Consider the following 26,051-nt stretch of genomic DNA (forward strand, 5'->3'; position numbering starts at 1 on the left):
GTACTCCAGAAAAATGTATTTCCATGCATTTTGAGACGCGCTGAACAATAACTTGAAACTTACACCCTTCGTGGAAAACAGCAACCGCACTGGTGTTGCATGAATTATAATTAAATGGAAAGGTGTAGTAATGAGGAAGATAACGTGCTATAGAATTTGAACAAATGTGGGTTCATTATATGGGCTCGATGTGTCAGTTCGTATTTGCTGTTGAATCCTGATTGTCCACGGTAAGGGGGGGGGGGTAGTTGTCCTCGGGCGGTTATTGTCCTCGGGGTGGGGGTAATTGTCCTGGGGGGGGGGTAATTGTCCTCGGGGAGTATTTATCAGGGGAGGGGTATTTTTACGAGAGGTAAAAGTCTCTTGACAAAGACAATAACACTTTGAGCCCCAATATCCTGACATCTGTTGAGGTCGATGCGTTGTCGGGCATGCTAGTACAGGAGCCAGGGGGGGGGGGTCAACCTAGCTGGGAAGGAAACCAATTTTCATGTGCACAGATGTAAAGATCGCATAGCTTCACATAACAAATTGACCGTCTGGCATGTTCTAAGTGGTGGGTGCGGCCAGGGGGACGCCCCCACCAAAAAAGTGGCCCTTTTGACGACTAAATAGTATTTTGTAATTAATGTTTTAAGGAAACCTTGAACCACCATGAGTTTGGTGTCATATGAAAGAGAGTTAAATTATCTACATTTTGATTTTTGATTAATTAACATCGCAGATTTAAGTAAAAACATGATTTTTGTGATTTTTTCGAACCTTGATTTTTTTTTAACCTAGATTTTATGCTAGGTGAACTTACAATGATTTACCCGCATCTCAATCTTGAAATTTGTCGCCATTTTGTTGCCACCCGAGAAATTACGGAATTTTCCGAAGATCTTCAAGCACCGTCACCAACATCACCTGTATTATATAACTCTACCTGTGATGAGTCATTCATCAATTTGTCTGATGACGAAACAAAGGAATGCCAATTGCGTGGATTGAAATGTGATGAGAAAGAACGCATTTGCATGAAGTGTAAATGCATAAATCAACGAATCGACCAGCTGTCATCAGATCTTAGGAAAGTCCAACATGCAGTTGAAGCTATTCTCGATGCTCCTAAGAATGTGAAGACCAACCCCTCCCCAAGAAGCAGCGGAGAACCCCACCACCCGCCCAGAAGTCAGATCGTCAACAAGATCAGATATCATCGGCCGCTTTTCAGTCTCAATACATGTATCCACCGCAACACCCTCCTCCTCATCAACGTATGCAGTTTGTCCCGCCCACTTCAGACTTCCCAGCACCCCTCCCTCAACGTAGACTGAACCCACAATTGGACCAATCCCGTTACCAGCCGCCTCTACAACCCCCTTCGCGTCCTATGCAACCACCTCTGAATGAACCGACAATCAACCAACATCATCCCAGACCATCTACATTCTTTAACCATGACCTCTACCAGAATCAAGGTTTCGCATTTTCCCCTCTCCATACAACCAGAGCCAACGCCGCTCCTACGCTTCGGTAGCAGCCCCGCCCACCTTTTACAACTACGCTTCAGCGAGCTGCACTTATTGCGGCGAACTCAACCATCGTGAAAATAAATGCAAACATGGTGTCCAGCTTCAATGCCGACGATGCTTACAATACGGACACAAAGAAAAAATGTGCCATTATTAGGTTGCAGGCCAGGAAGAGTGTGCCTTTGAAAGCGAAGTATCTTTGAAGCTAAGTGATTTACTTTCATTTCCTAATGAGTATAACAAGTGTGCTAGTAAACTCTCCAAAGTAAAAGGATTAAAAATTGGTCATCTAAATGTTCGAAGTCTACATGGGAAGATAGACGAAATTCGTTTTCTGACCTCTAAGATCAATCTTGATATATTATGTCTTACAGAGACATGGTTGCATGACATGATAGATGATAGCGTAGTTAAAATTGATGGTTATCACTTAATAAGAAGAGACAGGAATAACAGCACTAGAGGAGGTGGTGTCTGTATATATGTTCGTAATACCATTGTTTTTTTCAGAAAGATATAACTTGTTAAGTATTAACGTAGAGGCTACTTGGATTGAATTATCATTGAAATCTGATCAACTTATCATTGGGTGTTTATATAGACCACCGAATTCTGACTCTTCTTATTTTGATAATATGCTGGATATTTTTGAGAAAGTAGCATCTGAAGATAAGGACCTAGTTATATTGAGTGATTTTAATTATAATTATAAGTTTGATGCTGCAAGTTTTAGTGATAATCCTGTTTATATGATTGAAAATCTCTTCTCATTAACACAATTGATCCATAAACCCACCAGGGTTACAGGCACCTCTTCTAAATGTTTAGACCATATTCTTACTTCTGTACCAGATAAGCATATACTAAGTGACGTAGCTAAGATATCCTTAAGTGATCATTACTTTATATACACATGTATAAATGTCAACAATACTTCTAAGAATGTTCATAACGTAGTACGATTTAGAGACTATAAGAATTTTAATGAGAATGCTTTTATTGATGATTTAAAACATTCTGACGTACTTAATAATAATTGTACTTTTTGTATTCCCCTACGAGGAAAGTGGGTTGAATGGAAACAGGCTTTTTTAAATTGTTGTAACAAACAAAGAATGTCGGGTTTAAACTAGGCACTGCCCATGGATAAATTCTAATATTATTAAACTCATTTATAAAAGAGACTACTTAAAGAAAAAATATGATAGACTAAAAATTCCATATCTATTGACTGAATATCGAAATCTAAGGAATTCGGTCACCAAGCTCAAACGAAAAGAGAAGAGAGAATATTTTGATTCAGTATCTGAGAGATACAGTAATGAAAGTAAGAGGTTATGGAAGGAGTTAAGCAAAATTACTGGAAGGGGGAAAAAAGACTCTGTTTTACCATCTGATTTTGACAGTAATAAATTGAACGATTATTTTGTAAATATTGGTAAAAAGATTTCAGAAATTTTCAGTAATCACGATTTATCATGGAATCACCCTGAAAGTATACATACCTTCGTCTTAAAATCAATTAGTCCCGGAAAACTAAACATAATCTCTCTTCTTGAGCTTTGGTGATATTCGTTATTTATATTTCCGTGTTTTTATCCTGTTCAGGACCATGATGTAAAACAGATTTTGTATCTACAATGTATATCTGATTCTTGTTATCCTGATTAAATATATTTCAATAAAAAAAAATAATAACAAAAATTGAATTTTATCAAAAAACATTATTTTCCATATACCAAAATTGAAAAATCAATTTTTTTTAACAACTTTCCAGGAATTCGTTTATGTACAACTACAATATCCTGTGCGAGGAAGAGGTTGATATATCATTTCAATACAAATTTATAGCAATCCAAAGTTATTGATTTGATTTTCACAAAAACAACATTTTCGCCCACATGTGTATTAACTGTATGCAATATACGTGCATTAGTGTATTAAGGACCTGTTTAGTGTGTTTACATCGAGTTTTAAATATAACTTTGATCTAAAACCTCTAATCACCATGTATTTGGTGTCAAAAGATGGATAATTAAAATACCTTCATTCTGATATCAATTTCAATGAGTGATGTATTGTGTGAAATATAAATTTTGAGCCAAAAAGGTGCTTTATTGTAGATATTCCTCTGATTTTGGCCAGTATATCGGTATATTAACTGGACAAAAGTGATTAGACATTTAGTAGTGCAGAAAGTTCAAAGGGTTTGGAGCGTTGAGGGCAATTGATAAGTTCTTCTTCTGTACTCTGGGAGGTTTCAGGAAATGTGGACATTGGCAGTTGCCTCTCCCCTCCCCCCACCTCCACCCCGCCCATTCCAGCCGCTTGTCATAATCTTGCCCATGCCCAAGACAAGTTATTGCATCGATCAACATGAATATAATATAATATTGCCATATTTGGTTTAATGGTTTATTTTGCCAGACTACTAAGAAAACACGTGTATGCTTGTAAGCAACCGTACTCCGCATAATTCCTATTGTGATTAGATTAGAATGACATAAACTTTTCTCATAAAATAGTTTCGGCTAGGTATGCAAAGTTATTTTTTCTCTCGATTACAAGTAATTCGGTACAAAAATTAAAGGAACATTATGAAACTACTTGATTCGATTGAATCTCAGTTTAAGTCTTTGTGTGTTTCAAATAGAAGGTTCCACGACTACAATTGAGATCAATTTGAAATCTTTTCTGCTTAGCCATGAATAATTTAAAATCGTTACTAACTCCTTGAACTTCTAAGGATCTCACAATTTGATGATTGGAAAATGTCATTAGGTACCAGCTTATAATTTTGATAACACATCACCGTCTACATTAGAGTTCTATCATGCCCGTTGCATAAATCATATGGTCTTTTTGAACATGTTGCTGAAATGACATGATTTTCTGTGAATTTTTCTCATTTTGGGGGGTAAATTATACTTTTGTTGGAAAATGACAAGTCTCCCAAATTTACAGTTAGGCAAAAAAATATGCTTATTTAGAAGCCTTCATGTCAGGGCCTGCAGAACGGTAGGGCTCGAGCACCCCCTCACTTTTTTTGAAAAAGTATGTTAAAGAGAAAAAGAAAGAAAGAGAGAGAGAAAGAATGAGTGACCTGCCAGTGTCACAAATGAGGTATCAAAATATGCTCTTCTGACCGTAATTAAATACCTATAAAACCTCTGAGCTTCCGCCGGGTTCCGCACCCTGGACCTCACCAAGGGCCCTAAGACGGGTCCCTGAATGCTCATCTGACCATAATTAAATGCCTTAAACGCTGAGCTTCATGAGACACAGCCCCTTGGACCCTACTTCAATTAGTGACCTGCCAGTGTCACAAATAAGGTATCTAAATATGCTTATCTGACCGTAATTTAATGCCTAAAAGTACCCCTGCAGCTTCCGAGGGCTTTACCCGCCCCCTGACCCTGCCGGGGCAAAGACATTGGACCCCACGCCAATTTACGCTGCACTCGCTCCGCTCTACGTACCTTATCGTTAATACTCCACTTTGAAAAACGTTCAGCAGGGCCGGCATGTAACGTGCAAGTATGGCGGTGGTGCAGATTTTTCTTCTGCCCCCAAAAAACGTTTTTGCTCATTACACCACTGCCCCTGAATGGTGAGCCCCCTGGAATGTTTGCCCCCTCCCCCAATCCCAAACTGCTTCTGGCGCGCCTGGTGGGGGTGTCTATCAGATGTCCCTAAAATACCCCAACCTCAATATTGAGCTAGATCAGCTTGAAAGGAAACCCAAATGGAACCTATATGAAAAGATTCGCCACAGGCCAACGATACACAAATGCCCATTGCCAGATGATTTAAATGGTGGGGAGTGACTGCCAGGCGCCCTTTGATGTTAGATATAGATTTTTTATTTTTTAATTTTTTTTATTTGGGGGCGGGGGGGGGGGGGGGCGGGGGGGGGGGATGGGTCTCGAAATTTGAAAATTTGACATTTTGTCCAGTTGGGGGGGGGGTAAGGTCACTTTTTTAAGGTCACCCATTGGCAATTTTTTTTTTTTTTTTTTTTTTAATTTTTTTTAAAAAAAATCAAAAGGGGAGGGTTTTCCAAAATAACATAAAAAAAAACTCGAGGGGGGGGGGTTTAACCCCAAAACCACCCCCCCCCCCCCCTGCGTACGCGCCTGGCTGGACCCATTCTACACCACTGCTTTCAGTCGTTTCAATATTGTTCATCGTTTTAATATTGTTTTGATTTAAAGCTACCATATATGACTTCACATCTTCATCACAACGCAGAATTGATAGAAGTGAAACCCATGAATGATTAATTACCGTTCGATTTCATTCAGTTTACCAGTTGTTAAGTAATTGATATTAATCACAATCATGAACCTAGCCTTAGACGCAGATTGTAAGTCTATAAAGAATTAAATCGGTGTAAAGGGTAATTAATTATCATGCATACATAAGTTTACCTTTGCCGAGTCCTCGTACCTACCACACTTTACTAAAGACACACAATACACATCACCGTCCTCGTTTAATTATTTGATCATCAGATTATCATGCTGATGAAACTCGCTTAATTATCGGTCATGTACCCCTCCATCTTTCTTTTCGTCCAGTATTCATCTGCTTATAACCATCGCTTTCTCTTTAACAGATTAATACCTTCTAGCTGGCCCAGATGAGTCCTGATAAAACATCTATAATAAATTCTCAGCACCTAATCCTCACCCATTTCTCTACATTCTCTTTTGACTCCCACTTTATTTTTTCCTGATTAATGCCTTCCGTATTTTCTCGCTTGTCTACCATCTGTAATAATCAATTATCACCAATCCTTACCCCCATCTGTCCGTTATCTCTTGACTATCCCTTTCTTTCTCCCAGACTGATGGCTTCAGTACCTTCTCGCTGGCCCACCGAGCCCCCTTGTCTTCCTCACCACAAAGTGGTCTACCTCAAGACCCACAAAACTGGTTCCACAACAATGGGTTCCATCTTCAATCGCTACGCCTTCACCAGAAACCTCACAGTCCTTGTTCCGCATCTGGGGCACTTCGTGAACTGCCGGACACTCTTCAACACCAAGCAAATCACCGAAGGGGGTGGCAATCATTCGAAGAAGGGGAACTGGAGTTTCGAAACGGGCTACGATATGCTGACCAATCACGCTCGGCTCGACAAGAAGGAGATGGACAAAGCGTTCCATAATGCCAGGTTATTTAATTCAATTTTATTTTTGTTTCTACATTAAGATCGCAAAGGGCTTCAAGATATTAAGCTTTGACAACTTTTAAAGCTCTTTTTTTTTTTTTTTTTTAATTCCTGTTTCTAAAGCTATGGTCACATCACCTAAAAGTAGCCTGCTCGCCAGGGCGGCGAGTTTTGAGCCAATTTCGCCCAGGCGCCGAACGGCGGCAACCCGGGCACCGCTTGTTTTTAGGGCTTCGCTCGGTCGTTGCTGAAAAAATTGACCGGCGACCGACGGGAAATCGACAGGGCACCGCCCATGCATCGCTGGGGCTCTACAGCCTGCTCGACTTCTCCAAAAATTCGTAGGGCGATGCCTAAATTCCAGCGGCTACTGAGCAGGCTACTAATTGGTCGGTCGCTGTTCTGATTTGTGACCATAGCTTAAGTCGTAATATTCATTACAATATGCCATTCTTTTGCAGCGCATATTTATCATGATACAGTGTGTACGGATGCGTTTTCAAAGGACGTTGGACTTTGCATATTATTCCCCTGGTTTTAACTACAGCAACAGTAGCGCTCAGACTGCCCATAGGAAAGTGAAAAGTATGCCGCAGACCTGCCGCAAAGAGTATGCCGAAGTATGCGGCAGAAAGAAATTTTGCTGCAGACTTGCCGCATACCAGTATGCCACAGGAACAGTCTGCGGAAGATCTGTGGCAGGATGAAATTTTGCTCCAGACTTGCCGCATACTAGTATGCCACAGGAACAGTCTGCGGCAGATCTGCGGCAGGATGAAACTTTGCTCCAGACTTGCCGCATACCAGTACGCCACAGGAACAGTCTGCGGAAGGTCTGCCACAGAAAAGTGGGAAATTATACAGTCTGAAGCAAGGCTATAGGCGGCCATTTTGTAGGACATGCAGTACCATAATTTATGAGGTTGCAGGCTGAGCCCATGATCTTGTTAATTCCTGTGTTGATTAGCACTGTTAATTGTCTTTTTAGCTTCTGTCAAACCAAACAATTTGCTTCAAGTTCAACTGATACCATAAGAGGAATTTATTACATAAGAGGAGACTGAGGAATTAACGGACTGTTTCAAACTTTTTTGTTGTGCCATATGTGATCTTATCTTCAGCCCCACTAACTCACTTTTTTGTTGTAACTACCCAAGACGAAAATCCAATTGAAACCAATTGAACGCCAATTGAATTTTCAATTGGTTTCAATTGGTCTCAATAGGTTTTAACAGGTTTCAATGGGACTTTAATAGGACTTCAGATGGTTTCAATTGGTCCAGATTGTCCCTATTGGACCAATTGGGCCCATTGGCCCCATTGGCCTATATATGCCCCATTAGACTTTAATGGGACCCCAATTGGCCAGAAGTTGGACTTCAATTGGTCCAATTGAAACCAATTGAAAACCTTTTAAAGTCTAATGGGGCAGATTGGTCCAATTGAAATCCTATTAAAGTCTAATAGGGCCAATTGAAACCAATTGAAACCAATCATCTCATGCATATTCATTATTACTTTTTTTTTTTTTTAGACTTTGAAATACATAACTGTAGTTTGGAGGAAATTCTGTATGGGAAAGAGGAGAGAAATAAAGGAAAATATCAATTAATGAATCATGTTTTAATTCTTGTTAAATATCTGATTTATAGAAATAGAGAACTTAAAAAACCACCCTCTTTTAATGAAATAAAGAATAGTATAATAGGGGATAAAGTAGAAGAAAGGAAATTGGCAGCAATGAGGGGAACTCTCACTATTCATTTTTCTAAATGGGAAAACCTGAGTATTAGACAAACAATTGGAACCCAGAGCCAGTCGTCCACCGGTTAAGAGGGGGGGGGGATAAGGGAGAGGTCGGGTAGGGTAGGGTTAACAAAAAGAGAAAACTTTTCTCTCAGGACAACAGTATAAAAAGAAGTATACGTTGCTACATTGTTAAAAAAAAAAAAAAATTGATTATACAACTGCATATGTTTTCTTTGAAAATATGAATTTTTGTTTCAAATATGATGTATAGGAACTAACTATGTAAGTTTCTTTTGAAGCCGTTTGTAAGACAAAAATTTATACTGATTTATAATGTCATCACATTTGCAGTGAGAGTTACATATGATGATTGTAATTTGTACTATGATTATAATTTGTTTCAAGAGAGAAAAGAATAAAAACTGACCATAAAAAAAAAAAAAAAATTACCTAATTGGTAATATCGATATTGCCACTATCGATTATGAAGTATCAATCAGTTGATAATCGCAGTTGATATGCAGGAAGTCATTGGTTTTATTAACTGGAATGTACAAGTAGGGAGATATGGCTTACTGTAGTTTGAAATGGCAAGATGTATGTATAATGAAGGCAAGAGAGAAAAGTGTTGAATTGAGAAGGAGACAGCACAGAGGAAATGTATTTACACTGTAGAAGCAACTTGAAAGGAATATTTATTGATGTAGTGATTTTTTTTTTTTTTTTTTTTTTTTTTGCTGTGTTGCTGCAAAGGTTAAAAGAGAAGTAGTTTCTCAATGCAATTTTACTAGCAGGAGTTTCAGAACACTACCTTAATCCAAATGTTAATGAGTTACAATGCAGTCGATCTGTAGTAAGGTATTTGTTTTGAGAACTGTTGAAGGTAGAAAGAAGGGGAGATATGGCATAGTCTTTGAATTGTAAGCGTTATACAATGAAGGCAGGATAGAAAAGTTTTGAATTGAGATGGAGATAGCACAGAGGGTGGTCTATCTTTTTTTTTTTTTTTGGTTTTTTTTGTTGGTTTTTTTGTTGTTGATTAACCTTTACATGGAAAAAGACCATGATGTAGTAGATTTGTAGGAAGATATTAGTTTTATTTTTTTGTTGTACTCCTATATGAAAAAGACCATTGATGTAATAGCAGTTGATATGCAGGAAGTCATTGGTTTTATTAACTGGAATGTACAAGTAGGGAGATATGGCTTACTGTAGTTTGAAATGGCAAGATGTATGTACAATGAAGGCAAGAGAGAATAGTGTTGAATTGAGATGGAGACAGCACAGAGGAAATGTATTTACACTGTAGAAGCAACTTGAAAGGAATATTTATTGATGTAGTGATTTTTTATTTTTTTTTAATTTTATTTATTTATTTATTTATTTTGTTGTTGTTGCTGTGTTGCTGCAAATGTTAAAAGAGAAGTAGTTTCTCAATGCAATTTTACTAGCAGGAGTTTCAGAACACTACCTTAATCCAAATGTTAATGAGTTACAATGCAGTCGATCTGTAGTAAGGTATTTGTTTTGAGAACTGTTGAAGGTAGAAAGAAGGGGAGATATGGCATAGTCTTTGAATTGTAAGTGTTATACAATGAAGGCAGGATAGAAAAGTTTTGAATTGAGATGGAGATAACACAGGGTGGTTTATCCTTTTTTTTTTTTTTTTTTTTTTTGATTAACCTTTACATGGAAAAAGACCATGATGGAGTAGATTTGTAGGAAGATATTAGTTTTATTTATTATTTTTTTTTTTTACAAGGAAATGTAGAAACAAAGGTCAGACAGTGCATAATTTTCAATTGCAGGCTGTATGACAAATAAGTAGGAAAATTAAATTAGGGGAGAGGGGAGAGGGGGAGGGGACTGCCATGCAACGTTTGCAAAGGCAGTCTGGTTAATCATTATGTATGATTCGCCACGCGAACTCTGTTATTTGTCTGTTTCATGTTGTCATCTTATGTTTTCTTGTGTTCTTTTCCTTTTATTTCCTTTTCTTTTTTTTCTTTTTTTCAAATATGGGTTCTCGAATATTTGTAGTAGTCTCATGTATTTATACATATTCTTTTTCTTTCTTAGTTTCCTTTCTGGTAGGGAAGAGGGTCGTGAAGTTGTTTCATTAAAAATATTAATTTGCCAAGAGATGATCCCTTTATCTGCAAGGTCGGAATTTATAGAGGGTCCCAGCTCATATATAGATAAGGGTTTATTTCAACAAAAAAAAGATGGATAATAAAGGGAACTTGTTTTCATGTAACTATCTTACACTAAACGTGAGGGGAATTAGAGATAGGAGCAAACGAGAAAAAATGTTTAATTGGTTTAGGACAAAGTCTATAGATATAATATACTTACAAGAAACATACAGTACACCTGATATCGAAAAGAAATGGCAATTGGAGTGGGGCGGGAATTGTATCTTTAGTCATGGTACAAGCCACAGTAGAGGAGTTTTGGTATTAATAAATAGTAAGTTAGACATTGAAATTAGCGACACTTGTGCAGACATAAATGGTTCCATGAAAATGGTTTGTGCTCATTTTGCAAAAATTTTGAAGAAACTTATCAACATATATTCTTTGAATGTAATATAATAAAGGAAGTCTGGGGGAAATGTGGAGATAGACTTAATTTACCAATTTTGAAGAAATTATCCTGGAAAGAAATTCATATAGGAATAGATGACACTACATTTAAAACAGAGCAATTATTGAACCACATTTTAATTTTGATTAAATATATGATTTTCCACAGTAGAGAGAAGGGAAACCCTCCAAAAGCAAAAGAAATAGAATATAGATTGTTGGAAAATAGAAATGAAGAGAAAAAACTTTCAATGGAAAGAGACACACTTTCAGTTCATTTAAGGAAATGGGAAGCTTTGGAAAGTTTAGAATAAATGTTTTCATTTTTTTTTTTTTTTTCTCAATACACAACTTCCTGACCCTCCCTCTCTTCTCTTTTTTTTTTTTTTTTTTTTTTTTTTTTTTTTTTTTTTTTTTTTGCTCGTTCTTTGTTAGCGTGTGTTTTGTATACTGTTGTACATGTTATGTGTTTAAATGTTGTGTGGGGTGGGGGGTAGTAGGTGTTTTGTAGCTTTTTCCCTTTTTTATATATATAATTTTTTTTTTTGTCTCCAAAGGAAAATGAAGAGGTGTAACTTTTGTATGTAAATGTAAAAGATCATTGGTAAATTTATAAAGAACTATGTTAAATTATTTTGTTATTTTGTATCCAATGTATTATGTTATAAATGTACAATTTTTCTTTGAGAGAAACGAATAAAAACCTATGAAAACAAAAAAATCAGTTTATCACTGGTTCTTCTACATGCATACTTTATTGCCACGTACTGGATATGAAAGAGTATGCGGCAGGTCTGCAGCAGGTCTATATGAGATATGAATATTCATGATGAAGAGTCTGCGGCAGGTCTGCAGCAGACTCTTCATCATACTGAAAGAGTATGCGGCAGGTCTGCAGCAAGTCTGCGGCAGACCTGCTGCAGACTCTTCATCATACTGAAAGAGTATGCGGCAAATCTGCGGCAAGTCTGCGGCAGACCTGCCGCAGACTCTTCATCATACTGAAAGAGTATGCGGCAAGTCTGCAGCAAGTCTGCGGCAGACCTGCCGCAGACTCTTCATCATACTGAAAGAGTATGCGGCAAGTCTGCGGCAAGTCTGCGGCAAAACTAGTTTGCATGTGAAAAAGATGACTGTCTGCGGCAGGTCTGCTGCAGATCTGCGGCAAGTCTGCCGCAGGAGTATGCGGCAGGCTCATTTCTTTCCTATGGGTGAGTATGCAGGAAATACATCCTACCAAGTACCAACTTTCTACACTTGGATCGCGTGTGGCAAAATGTATATTGTCTTGAGTGAGGACGTTAGTGCTGCGGCAAAGTTTCAACTCCGTGGTTTACAGTCAGGAGACTTATTCAATAGACCACAACTTCTCATGTTGGGATTGTCACCGCTTATGTAATGTCATCGTCATTTTTTTCACACTACAACTTGTAACGCAAAATGCTAGTGAAATTGCCTTAAATTAAGGGCCACTCTAACCCAACTAAACATAGCCTTTCAAAACATGAATACACCTCTACTTATTAATATTCCAGCCTCCATTTTTTCAGAAAATCTCTATATTGACCAAAATGTGATAACCATAAATAATATTCGGTAGGGCCGTGCATTATGGTTCAAGGCATGGCCACATAGAGGAATTTTTCCTGTTGGGGGCCGGGGGGAAATGCAATGAATTGTTGACAATGTATTGCATTTTCTTCGTTTGGGGGGGATTTGTGGAAGGGGCCGCGTACCCTAGCAAACACTGCGTAAAGTCATGATTCAGGGGCTAAGCAATGGCCTTGTTACTGTGAGGCCCCAGGATAAAAAATCGTGTCGATCAGCTATATTAGTGCCCTTTTGTGAGGCATTAATCCTCATTACTGTCAATTATGATTTAAGGACGTAGGTTCCCTAGCTGATTAGCATAGTAGCACACATATGATTTAGCAGTCACGCAAAAACAAACACTCGCAAATTAATATTCAATAAAATCTGAGAATGTATGCCATTATCTAGATCTATTAGAAATAAATAATTTTTTCAAATCCTTCCCTAAACTGGGGTAAAAATAAATATTCCATCATTATGACCAACAGTGTACATAATAAATACAAAGTATAACACGATCATAAAAGGAAGATGAAACAGAAACATATATAGAAAACAATGAAGTGCTTACAAAGAGAAAATTATAATATCACCTATCCTTAATACTATTGATGTGATAATTTGAAAAGATGAGTTTTGAGTTCAGATATGAATGTTTCAATATTGGATATAATTAGTTTGGGAGGGAATTTCATAAAAATGGTACTTTATGAGTCAGTGAAAGCCCTATCACCATTTGCTTTTGTTCTGCCTCTCTTAGCTTCGAGGAGGTTTTGAGATGCAGAACGCAAAGACTTTGATGGAACATATTTTAAGACAAGATCAGAGAGGTATTCTGGAGACAGACCATTGACTTAAGACTGTTTTGTTTTTAATTTGGCAAAAAGAATGCACCAAAGCGAGCCATTTATGCATCAATTAAAAAAAAATCTTCAACTTCTGAGGGGGGCACATCCCCCCTCAAACACCCCTTGCGTGGCACGCCCATTCGCCCCCTAACATAATAACGTGGCGCCGCCCCTGAGTAGGCCTGCATCTCTAGATACGAGCCCGTCAATATCTGTTATTTTGTTCCTCTCCCGAGTTTGTAAAACCAGCATGCCTTCACCATCCATTGTGGAGAAGCGTCATCCTACATGAGAGAAAACAATATAGGTAGGCCTACTTCAATTAAAAACTGATAATAATGGATACACACCAACCATAATACATCGTATAAACAGACTTTCATCGATCTTAGTGTGCGTTCGTCCTCATCTTCATTGCTCAAGAAGTGAAAGGACCTCTTACAAGAATAAAAGTAATGAGGGGTCCTGTTGTATACCCTACATGTAGTGCTTTGAATGTGCATTAGATATGGTTCTTCTACACACAGGACCTCCTGTAAATAAAGACAAATTTCCTTTGTAAATAAAGAAAGGAATTAAAGATATAAATATTTGTATGCTAAGTGCAGAACTATAAAATACTCTCCACTAAATACTTTTGCGACGTAAAGTTAGTTCCAGTTCTTGTTTAGTGAAATAATAGGTGGTCGTTTAATAGATGTGTGCTAAATATCCCAATTTTTTTTACCTGCATGGGACTTTCTGCTTCATCTTGCAAATATAAGAGATGTTGTAACGTCTACTCATCAGTTAACTCCCTCCAGCTCTTCAGTTTCAATCTATTGGAACAAAATGAAGAAACAAAAAATAATATGAAAATCAAGGCGTTCCTTTCTCCTTAACAAAATATTACAGATCTTGTATATAGCTAATTTTAATGTCATGGTTGGCCTTAATCGTAATATGGTGAGGAAATCAATATTCGTATTTAATGAACCACGTGCACAGTACAAAGTAAAACTTAATGGAAGATTTAAATTGTGCCTCAAACAGTGCTTTCTATGGCCTATGAGTTCGGAGTAGTACTAAGAATAATTAGTTTATTAAACAAGAAAAGGTGGACTACATATAAGTTAACATAATAATTATAAATGATAAATGATAAATGATAAATCTATTTATGTCTTTGTATATAAAAGAAGACCCGAGTGTGGACTCGGGTCTTCTTTTATATACAAAGAAATAAATAGATTTATCAACATGAACTGCACAATTTAGAGGAAAAAACTCTAATATATGACAACTTGACAAGCTTGCTGGACCCACACAAAATCTAAATATTAAATAAACAAATCCCAGTTTTTGTCTGAATATTTTTACAAATAAGTTCCAGGTTTTACATCTAAATGAAATAGGGTTTGAAGTTGTTTGATTATCAATGGCCACAATATAATTTTGGTCTAAAGTTGACACGCACTGCACCGATGATGCAACTGAGTGAACGAATGGCACTGAGTAAGCCAACGGAGTCCCGACATCCACTGATTTTAACAAGAATTAATCCACTTGGATTATTAAAAAAATCATACTTCATAGATTGTTTTAAGGTGTAACGATAAATCTATCTATCGATAAAATACATATTCATGACGCTCACATCCAATCAGATTGAGAGTGCCGCCTAGTGTGCTTATTTTGTCTTCAAAATGATCCGAAAGAGGCGGATTCTAACCCCATTCGCGTAATGTTTTCCGCGCGTGCTGCTTTTTTTTCTGACCGTTCTGAGTCGTCATTTTTAAAGCTAGATTCCAGAATTATTGATGATTTCTAAAAAAAAAAATCATTGTCATGTTCGGAATTTACGTCAAAGACTATTCTACATGTCTTTTTTTTCCTCATTTTTTTTAGCCCGTTTTGGTTAGAGTGGCCCTTTAACTTTGTTTTTTGAAAAGTCCTTGTGATCGTGTGCATACACTCTATATTTCCAAAAATGTTCAAAGTATGACAGTGAAGTAATCAATTATTACCAATACTATTAACTGTTTGTAGTACTATAATTATTTTAATGATGTTATCATTATTATTATTATCATAACTGATATCATTATTCCACAGGTACGTGACGATTATTCGCGAGCCAGCAGCGCAATGGCAGTCGGCCTTTAACTACTTTGAGGTCTGGAAATCGATGCCCCAGTCGAAAGCGCCCATGGATCTTTTTCTTTCTCAGCCGAAAAAGTACTTCGCGCATGTCATGTCGAAGAAACAATACTTCAAAGTTAGCATGCACAACGAGCAACTCTATGACTTCGGTTTGGAGCACAATGACACGGACGACGAAGAGAAAGTCATGAATAAAATTCGCGAGCTCGAGTCGGTTTTCGATCTGGTGATGATCACGGAGTACTTCGACGAATCCCTTCTCTTGCTTCAAAAGCTACTCTGCTGGCGCATGGAAGATGTAGTGTATCTGAAGCATGGGGTTCGCTCCGCAAACTATCGGAAGAAGAACAACGACAGCTTGGCAGATAAGATACGAGAATGGAACAAAGCCGACTTAATGCTCTACAACCATTTTAACGAAACATTTTGGCGAAAAGTTCTTGAATACGGACCTTCATTTTCCCAAGACTTGGTCAATTTAAAGAATATGCTCTCAGATACCTTTGATATGTGTATGAATAAAACCCGAGTTCTAAAGACTGACCGGAGGGCAGAGAAGTTTTCCAAGAACAAGAACGCCCCCAAGATTTGTGACCGATTGAATATGGGAGATCCACAATACACCAATATTTTTAAACGTCGCATGAAAGTTCAAAAGATACCATTATATCACAATAAGGGGGAGAATTCATGTCACTAACACATTCGTTGGGAATCTATAACATTAAGGTATGTTAAAGATATAGACCAGTTTTTGAAACGCCCCTTTCTCAAAAATGAAATGGAAGCTCTTATTACCAATCATGTGAAAGAATATGTTTTGACCGGATAGATATCACGCACGTGTCGCGTAGTCCCATATACATCTTTCTGTGTACAGTGTTTGTAACTTTACCATGACTGGGCCAAATTTCTTATTATTTTGATGATTCCAGAACCTTGCAGTACACACCAGATGATCAACCGTTTCTGATCGATTCTATAACGTTTCTTTCACAATGCAATCGTATGACCAGAACTGGATAATTCTGATTAGGAAAAAAAATGTACAAAAGGAATTTTGAAGCCATATACACTGTGTTGCATTCCGCTTTCAAGTTGCATTTGATTTAATTGCATTTCTCTCTCCCTTTATTTATCTAGATTATTTCTTTACAGTACTTAAAAGCAGGTTGTCCAGTCAATCTAGCAATATTTAGGGGGTATCCAACCACTTATTGCAAAATAATTTATTCCAATGCAATGCATTTCAGTAAGCTCCCCTAAACAACAAATTAAAAGTCTCAAGAAATCAAACTATGGGGAATTTATGACATTTGCGCAGGGGCGTACGCAGGATTTTTTCAAGGGGGGGGGGGGGGTTTAAAATCTGGCCCAAAATATTTTGCTCCCGAAAATTTGAAAATCGCGCCGGCCGAAAAATCGCTCAGTGGGGGGGGGGGGGGGTAAGCGGACAAAAAATCGCAAAGACTCAGCCAACCGAAAAGTCGCTCAGTGGGGGGGGGGGGGGGGGGGGGGGGGGGGGGGAGGGGGGGGGGGGGGGGTAAGCGGAAACTTTTTTTTTTTTTTTTTTTGGTCTCGAAATTTGAAAATTTGACATTTTTTTCGTTGAGGGGGGGGGGGTTAGGTCACTTTACGTAAGCCGTGGGCATAATTATTTTTTTTTTTTATTATTATTGAAAAAAAAAAAAAAAAAAAAAAAAAACCAAAGGGGGGGGGGGGTTTTAGTTTTTTTTAGGGGGGTTTACATACAAAAAAATACCAAAGGGGGGGGGGGTTTGAACCCCCAAACCCCCCCCCCCCCCTGCGTACGCCCCTGCATTTGCGTATTATGCAAACCAGCTGTTATATGAAAAAAATGCACGATAGCGCTATAAAACTGCATACAGGTATCCGATTACAATAATGTGGGTGTTGAAACCAAAATTATCGGGGTCACTGAACATGATGAACACATCTGCAGATTGATATTATGAATAGAAGTGGTATAATTATGCAAACTAGTATCCGATTATATAGAAAATAAAGGCTATTTTACATTTCCCCAAATAATGGTATGTTGTTGGTATAGGATGACAACAATCTAGGTGTTTAATCCAATATGTTGGCGGCCTGTAAACATGATTAACATATTTTCAGATTGATTATAGATATAATTTGTATATTATGTCAATTAGCCTCCACCTAAGGCAAATTCAAGGAATTAATTCATTTATTTTACAAGTTAACAAATTTAACAAATTAAAACTAAACTGTGACTAAGTATATATATTAATACAATGTTTTTAAGGTCCCTAAATGTGATCCACTCATTTTGGAACTAATATCCTGAATTTAATTAGCGTACTATTCTAATCAACGTTTACCATTTAAAAACAAATGTCATAGTATGCAATTGCATCTTTGTTATAAGGGAAATTTTGTAATTTTCCATATATATAAAGATGTATCCAATTGTCGACTTGAAATCGTTTAACCCGTTGACTTCTGAATTCTCTCACTTTCATAGACTTAACACAGGGACCACCTGGTTCCCGTAGGCAATGGGTTAAGTGTTAAACCGTTGTTTACGAAGCCATTTGGCCATTCTCCATACAGATACGATACCCGAGTAATCTTGTGCTTTTGACGTAGACTTTCACCTTTGTAGTTCGTTATTGCCGTAAAGTTATAACATGAAAGATGAGTAGATTAATCAAAGTCGCTATACCAGGATAAATTAGATTTTTACTATTTTGAATCTTAGGGGTGAAAATTGGCGTAAAAGTAGCAAAGTAGATATCATTTTCCGAGACGGTCTTTTCCTTGTTACGAGAACGGAAGCCGTAATGACGAATAATTTTACGCCAATTTTATACAGTTTAAACATTTAAACAGCATGTATAATTTATAAATATGTATTTAGTTAGGAGGAATATATTGGTGACAAATCGCTTTCTTCTCTCTCTCTCTCTCTCTCTCTCTCTCCCCATCCATTTCCCTCTCTCTTTATCAATTTGCTTGTAAATAATTGCGGACTGTCGTAAAATGATTTACAAATAATTAATTTAATATCATGTAGTATTAATGGGGAAAATTGTAGTCTCAAGAAATCAAATTGTGGGAAATTAAGAAAATTTGCAAAATATATATACTAAATAACTGTTATCATATGAAAAAAATACAGATAAGATAATTTCAAAAGTTTTGATTATTTTGTGGTGTTATGTCTGAGTATTGTGAAATTGTGTATGCCGAGTTGATGATAGGTGAAATACTTGTTCTTGTAGGAGGTGTTATCTGTATTTCATCAGCAAAGTAGGCCTATATCCTTATAGGAAGTGTCTTTGGATCCATAAGTGGCTGGTGTTCAGCTTATCATGTCCGATTTTGCCTACCAAAGAAAGAAGTTTAAAAAAATATCAAGAAAATTGGGGGCTGGTAAAAGAGGATACAAGATGAGGGAAAGAGATTGTAGAGAGACAGAGAGCGAGAGCGAGAGAGAGAGAGAGAGAGAGAGAGAGAGAGAGAGAGAGAGAGAGAGGAAAGAGAGAGAGAGAGAGAGAGAGGAATGGGGAGAGGGTGACTATGGGAGAGAAGGGGTGGGAGAGGAAGAGACAGAGAGGAGGAGAGTGACAGAAAGCGTAAGAGTGAGAATTGGGAGAAGGTGACATGAGAGAAAGGAGAGAGGGAGAGGGCAAGAAAGAGAGATAGAGAGAGAGAGAGAGAGAGAGAGAGAGAGAATGGGGAGAGGGTGACTATGGGAGAGAAGGGGTGGGAGAGGAAGAGACAGAGAGGAGAGTGACAGAAAGCGTGAGAGTGAGAATCGGGAGAGGGTGACATGAGAGAGAGGAGAGAGGGAGAGGGCAAGAAAGAGAGATGGATAGAGAGAGAGAGAGAGAGAGAGAGAGAGAGAGAGTAAAAAAGAGGGAGAGAGAGAGAATGGGGAGAGGGTGACTATGGGAGAGAAGGGGTGGGAGAGGAAGGGACAGAGAGGAGATTGACAGAAAGCGTGAGAGCGAGAATTGGGAGAGGGTGACATGAGAGAGAGGAGAGAGGGGGAGGGCAAGAAAGAGAGATAGAGACAGAGAGGAATAAACACACATAATTGGTAAATATATACGTCATGCAAATGAACAATTTCATTAAAAAGTCTTTTCATTCAAGTTTGCGGAAATGTATTTCAAGGTATATAGTTGAATTTTTAAGGAAAAATTTAGGGAAAATGCATTTCCGCAGTATTATATCAGACATCACCTCCAAATCACTAGTTTTTATGTTTTAAAATAAAATCAATGTTTCCAATTATTTTGAATATGTACAAATATTGAAAAGAATGTGTAGTACGGGATAATTATGTAAATGTACGGTTTATACATAATTAGCTACTGTATATGATAATCAAATACATGATCAAAAGGCAACAATTGTCAGATAAACAAAGAACATTAACAACTGGTGGAGATTTTTCCTTTGTAACAGTAGTTAATTCCAAGTAATCAATTTAAAGAAATCAAAGTGTCCCTCTTATCTGGAATCTCTCTCAATATTAAACTAAGTTCTCGACTCGTCTAAATGAAGTTTCCCCCTTCCGGAATTTTTTGCGTTTCATCACAATATAGAGAAAGGAAGACGATTCGTCGTACCGTTATTGACTCTTAAACCTTGTTTGAATTTAGTTTCCCCGAAAATTTTAAACCTCTCATTTCTTTAGCTGATATTATAGGAAAATGAAACTTCGAGAAAATATAAGTATTGTAGTTGTAGTCACTCCCGAAGTCGTCACAGCGGATAAAAAGTCACAGTTCGTAGAGAAAAAAAAATTGTCAGCCGACCGACAATACATCTCACCGACTTCAAACTTCTGCATTGATATAGTACACAAGGATCGAGCAAGAATACCAACACAGCTGACCCGACACAGCAACATATGGGGCCTGTCACCACGAAATGAGTCCAGTTGGTCAAAAATTTTATTCCTGTTTTTAAGTATTATATGAATCTACATTAAGTAAGCTTTAAATTAAGGGGTCACACATTAAAATTGATAAATTATATCCAGAAATATGAACAAAAACCTAATTGGACTTTATAACAATGGGATTACCCAGTTTTGAGATAATTAGGTGTAAAGTTAATGATGCGTAACATATTATAGTCTGGTCAACAACAACATAGCAACAACACACTTCCCATCATTCGATTTCAATGAAACTTTCAACAAACAAAGAAATAATAAGTCGATTTTTGGAAATATCTTAAATGTGGTAGGTGGGTCAATTTTCAGTACATACACACTATACATCGCTATCACTACGATTGAGCCTAATGCGACACTCGACTCATTTCGTGGTGACTGGCCCCATATTTATAAGTCTTTTGTCAATTCTGCTTTTTGCTACGGCAGGTAGCCGGTGAAAACGAATTTGTTTGCTCAAATTATAAAAATGTAAGGGCTACTTTAAACAAACAGAACTTTGTCATTCCTTGCTCATTTTTCATGATTGAGGTGTTACACTGTATATGAAAGGGCAGAAACTCAACTTTCTAGAAATGTGATTTTCTTGTTGAAATTCAGATACCGACCGCCAAACGACTTTTCGGTTTCCTCTCTTCAAATTGATTTTAATCACTCACGCGTGAAATATGCATCATAATGAGTTGCATCAAATGAAAGAGGAGGGTCTAAGCTTTCCGAATATGTGTCATTTATTAATTATAAATGTGATTAAGTTATGATAAAACATTGATAATTCTCGGTTTCGTTTTTTCTGGGACGCACTGTATGGGTTTGTTTCGGATGTTTCCACAAACTAGTTTGTGTACACGTCATTTGTGGCACGTCATTGTCCCACATGTGAATGTGAACATATTAGTTTGAAACTACCTAAATCATGGATCATTTCAACTTCAAATAAAGCTTTTCTTGGTATTCCTCTTGCCAAAAGTAAAGATTAATTCAAACATGATTATAACTACATTACAACTACATATTCTGAGATTTTCATGGTCGCAGCTACCATTGTATGGCCGTAGGTGCCATTTGAAATTCATCAAAATTTACCGGGAGCACCGGTAAATTTGTATATTTAATTTTTTCTCAAAAGCATAAGTGTTTTAGGGGGCTAGATTTTCTAATATGCTTATAATACATCCACAGGGGCATCCAAATATATCAAAATGGTGAAGAACCACTATCCAACCAATTTTCAATTCTCAAAACTTTGTATAACACAATCTTGGTTTGGGTAGAAAAAATGAGGTCAGATGATGTTCTGATTTTTTGATACGTTTTCATTTTGTCACTTATTGTAGTACCCCTAAAAATAAAAGTGGAAAGAGTATGAATCTAACTGTCTGAAGTGAATTTTTATTATATTTCCACTCATTGATTTGTTGTTTGTTGTAGAATTTGTTAAAACTTTATAATGCTACAAGGCGATAATTATGTGCAGACATTGACTGAGGTATAGTCAAGGTTATTTTGGGGAATGAAACATTTCTCTGCGTTAATACAAACTCGAAGTTCAGGCGTTTAAGGCATTTAATTACGGTCAGGTGAGCAACCATGGGCTCGCTTTAGGGCCCTTGGTGGGGTCCAGGGGGCAAAGCCCCCCGAAGCTCAGGGAAAAATCATGCCATTTCAGCAACATTTTTAAATCACATGGTATCGAATTAGGAATAACCACGATTGAATTTTATTTATTTATTTATTAAAAATAGTGAATGAGAGGGGTGAAGGTGACGGAAGTGACTACCCCCTCACAGGTTTTTGAAGTTTTGTTGTATTACAAAATAACATTCCTTAGAAAAATTATAGTATAAAAACAAGCGATATACTTTTTTCACACTCCACTTTTCTCGGTATTTACTTGTACATTTTGAAGAATGCGAGGGAGCGTAGCTTCCGAGTGAGAAGATTTTTGTATTTTTATTTGTCTATATTAAACGCTGCACTCTTGGGCCCTCCAGAGCCTAAAAGTGTGTTGCAGTCTTTAGTATTTGCTCCCAGTATTTGCTATACATTTTTATTGGCACTTTTTCGAATTTTGAGGGGGGGGGGAGACGATCCACCCTAAAACATTGAGGGGGACGCGTCCCCCCCCCCCCGTCCCCCCCCCACCCCCCCCCCCCCCCCCCCCCCCCCCCCCCCGGGAGCGCCGCTCCTGGCCGTATTAATTCCTCTTTTAATTTCTTTCAATTTCTCCGTTTTTTAAAGCCCGACAGCTACTGTTGGCTCGGTTTACCCAATCCCGCTCGCAGCTAGCCTCTTGTCGATGGCCCTCGCGTTGTTGGAGTCCGTAAATTCTGGCGAGCGATCGAAGCTCGCCAGAGAAACCGAGCACTAGCTCGAGCACTAGCTCGCCAGAATTTACGGACTCCAACAACGCGAGGGCCATCGACAAGACCGCAGCCATGCAGCCCGCGCGGGGGTTTCCCCAAATTGTGTTTATCATACGTACGCGTACGTTAGTGGATTGCCGACAAATATATACGCATGACCGACCTTGGACGTTAGTAAATTGCGCGAATCGTCAACTTGCCGTGCACGTATTGCAATGCACAGAGCAGGTTCTCAAGTAGACAGAAATAACCGTCTGATATATAGGTCATTTCTTTAATGAAAACTGACATTTGTTGACATCTATAATCGGAGGTCTAGTGGAGCCAGACGTAGTAGTAGTACGTAGTCTCAGTGGAACAACCGACGAGAGACTGAAGCTTTGGTCTAGTTCTCAAGATAATCTGAGCAGTTCTTCCTGACACGAGGTAATTTTTTTGTTTATTGCCGTTGATTGGTTTTTTCGGAATCTATAGGCATCTATATTATTTCCCAGGGCCGGCCCAGGGTGCAAAGCAGGTTCTTGAGACATAAAATATGTTGTAAAGGTTGTTGGGTATCAAAAGTGTTCAGGGGGCCTCCGCTCGCGCTCGCCCTCGCGCTCCCGACTTGCACAATTTCGTTGCCATACCAATATCATAATAATAATAATAATAATATAGAGTATTTGTAATGGTACCTAGATCTATACTTTTGAACTATTTTGCCATTTTGGAGATTACTTTTGAACTGTACCTCATTTTACAATGTGTAAGGCGTCATATGAAAGAAAAATAAATTTTCTACAAGACCACATTGGGGATAATTTACGTACTAATTTTGAGCCAAAAATATGATGTGAGCCAAGGCCAAATGGCAAATTTGGTTGCTAAGGGCCGTTGATCTTCTCCTTAGCAACGGTCACATAGTGACGTGAATATAAAATATATCGCAATTAGATGCATGCATCATGAAGCAGACGACTTCTTTGCAAAGAAGGATATGATATGTCAGATGAAGCAGTACGTTACATCATGTTTGAATCATATTGCTTAGTTCCCGTTACTACATGAATATGGATATAGCAAACAAATATATAATGTGATCTCAGAAATCAAATCAGGATATTATTGGTCAAATAATGAATAAAATTAGACCTAGCTGTTCCAAGTGACAGACATAATTTGCCGTCTTGAACATGTTAATAGTGCATGCATGATGTGGTTCAGTTCAGAACTGTCACCCTATACTCCTTCCCTCCATTGTATTGAAATGCCCCCCCCCCCCCTCAAAATCAAGAGTAATTTGGGGATGGGGCAGTATGTTGTGTAGGACATGATTTGTGTTCAGAAATGATGCAGGCTATCTGTCAACTTGTCAAGTGACACATGAAATTTAATATAGCTATATGATTTTTGTATAGCTTGAAGTAAAAAGTGAGGCTGGTCAAGAGCCATTGGTTTAATTACATGAGAAATGACGAATGTCTGTTTTGTGAGCGAGCTGTTAGTGTTGAAATACTCATGTTCAAGCTTCTCTCCATTTTTAGCGTCACTGGCATTGCCACAGTTTCTGTAAGATCGGTTTCATTTAATATCTCGGCTTTTTATTTGCTGAGAGCCAGGAATCTTGTGATGATAAACACTGTTAATAAGTTTGCTGAAACTGAGATACAAATTATGACCACTGTCTTTTCTCTATTTCAATATAATTGTTTTTTATTTTCAGTCACACGTCCACCTTGCTTGAGGAAAGCGATGGGTCTGTCATAGCACCTGGTTGTTTGGATAAACAAGGATGGCTTTTGATGAGGACAACATCAGACCATGGGGGCTCTTCCTCCTGGATATAGCTAAAGAGGTAAGCTGTAAATGTGTATGGATCTACAAAGTAGCAGAAGATGCAGAAGAAGAAAAAGGAGAAGCAGAAAAACAGGAAGAAGTAGAAAAAGAAGAAGAAAAAGAAAAATGGAGTGTAAGGAGAAGGAGAAGATCAGAAGAAGAGGAAGAAGAAGAAGGAAAAAAGAAGAGGAAAGGAGGAGGAAGAAGAAGAAGGATAAAAGAAGAGGAAAGGAGGAGGAAGAAGAAGAAGAAGAAGAAGAGAGGAGGAGAAAAAAATATCACAATTTTACAACACACATAGATCTATACATACCGTTCCTATTTTTATGTAATCCTATACAATTTGCATTTTTATATTTCCAAGGTTAGAAATGAGGAGTTGCAAAACATCAAGCTCATCCTTGGAGACAAGCTGACTGCAAGAGACCGGGAATCGATAATTGATTCAGTCGATTTGTTCGAACTGCTGGAGGATAAAGGACTGATTAGCGAAGATAATACAGGTTTGATATAGGGTTTTTGTAAAGTACCGGTACTTGTGTCCATCATGCTGTGACACTGTAGTATATCAGTACCCATTTACACCTTGGGGAAGAGAGAGGCAAACGTGGATTAATGTCTTGCCAAAAGACGTTTGTGCCGGGCTTGGATTTGACTGTCAACTCTTTTAAATTGAATCAAGTGAATGAATCAATGTGCCTTGGCATCTCAACATTAGGCCTAAAAAAAAATGCTGTAGTGCCCTTTGCGACCAACCCGAAATCTTGAAATATAAGGTCGGCTTTTTATTTAGTTTTTTTTTTTTACAGTTTTTTTAGAGAAAAAAAATATTTGAAGCTTCCAAAACTGAGAAATATCAGCCCAAAGAGGGAGGGAAAAAAGGAAGAAGAAAAAAATTTAATAAAAAAAATGATTTCTGACCGACCGACCCATGTTTCGGCACCTAAAGGGCAATACAACTTTTTTTTTAAAGGCCTTATGAGGAGAAAAGAACACTGCCTTTAAATCTCTCTATGTCGATTTTGATATGTATTTCCCTAAATAGAGAACTGTTCTTCCGAAGCAGGACCATGATTAGAAATTATACCCCATAGTGAATATTTTGAGGTATTTCTTTCATAGAGACATTTGTGTTAAGCGCTTTATAAAAATTAAATATTATTATTATTATTATAGTAAAATGACATTCCAATAGAATTAAAAAGAAGCAATTGGGTCTGGCTCAAATCATTATCATTTCTAGTATTTTGCAGGACCTGGGACATGTATGATCTACATAAGTACTATTCAGTATGGTTACT

General features: G+C 37.7%; 1 long non-coding RNA gene across 1 annotated transcript; it reads left to right on the forward strand.

Moving 5' to 3' along the window:
• The first annotated feature begins 23,270 nt into the window (after positions 1-23,270).
• Positions 23,271-25,247, forward strand: LOC105444593. The gene is made up of 3 exons (XR_973143.2): positions 23,271-23,358; positions 24,638-24,769; positions 25,115-25,247. It is a non-coding gene; the product is annotated as an uncharacterized LOC105444593 (long non-coding RNA).
• The last annotated feature ends 804 nt before the right edge of the window (positions 25,248-26,051 follow it).

Source organism: Strongylocentrotus purpuratus, unplaced genomic scaffold (genome assembly GCF_000002235.5).
Source record: "Strongylocentrotus purpuratus isolate Spur 01 unplaced genomic scaffold, Spur_5.0 spur5_scaffold_12, whole genome shotgun sequence".
Taxonomy (NCBI): domain Eukaryota; kingdom Metazoa; phylum Echinodermata; class Echinoidea; order Camarodonta; family Strongylocentrotidae; genus Strongylocentrotus; species Strongylocentrotus purpuratus.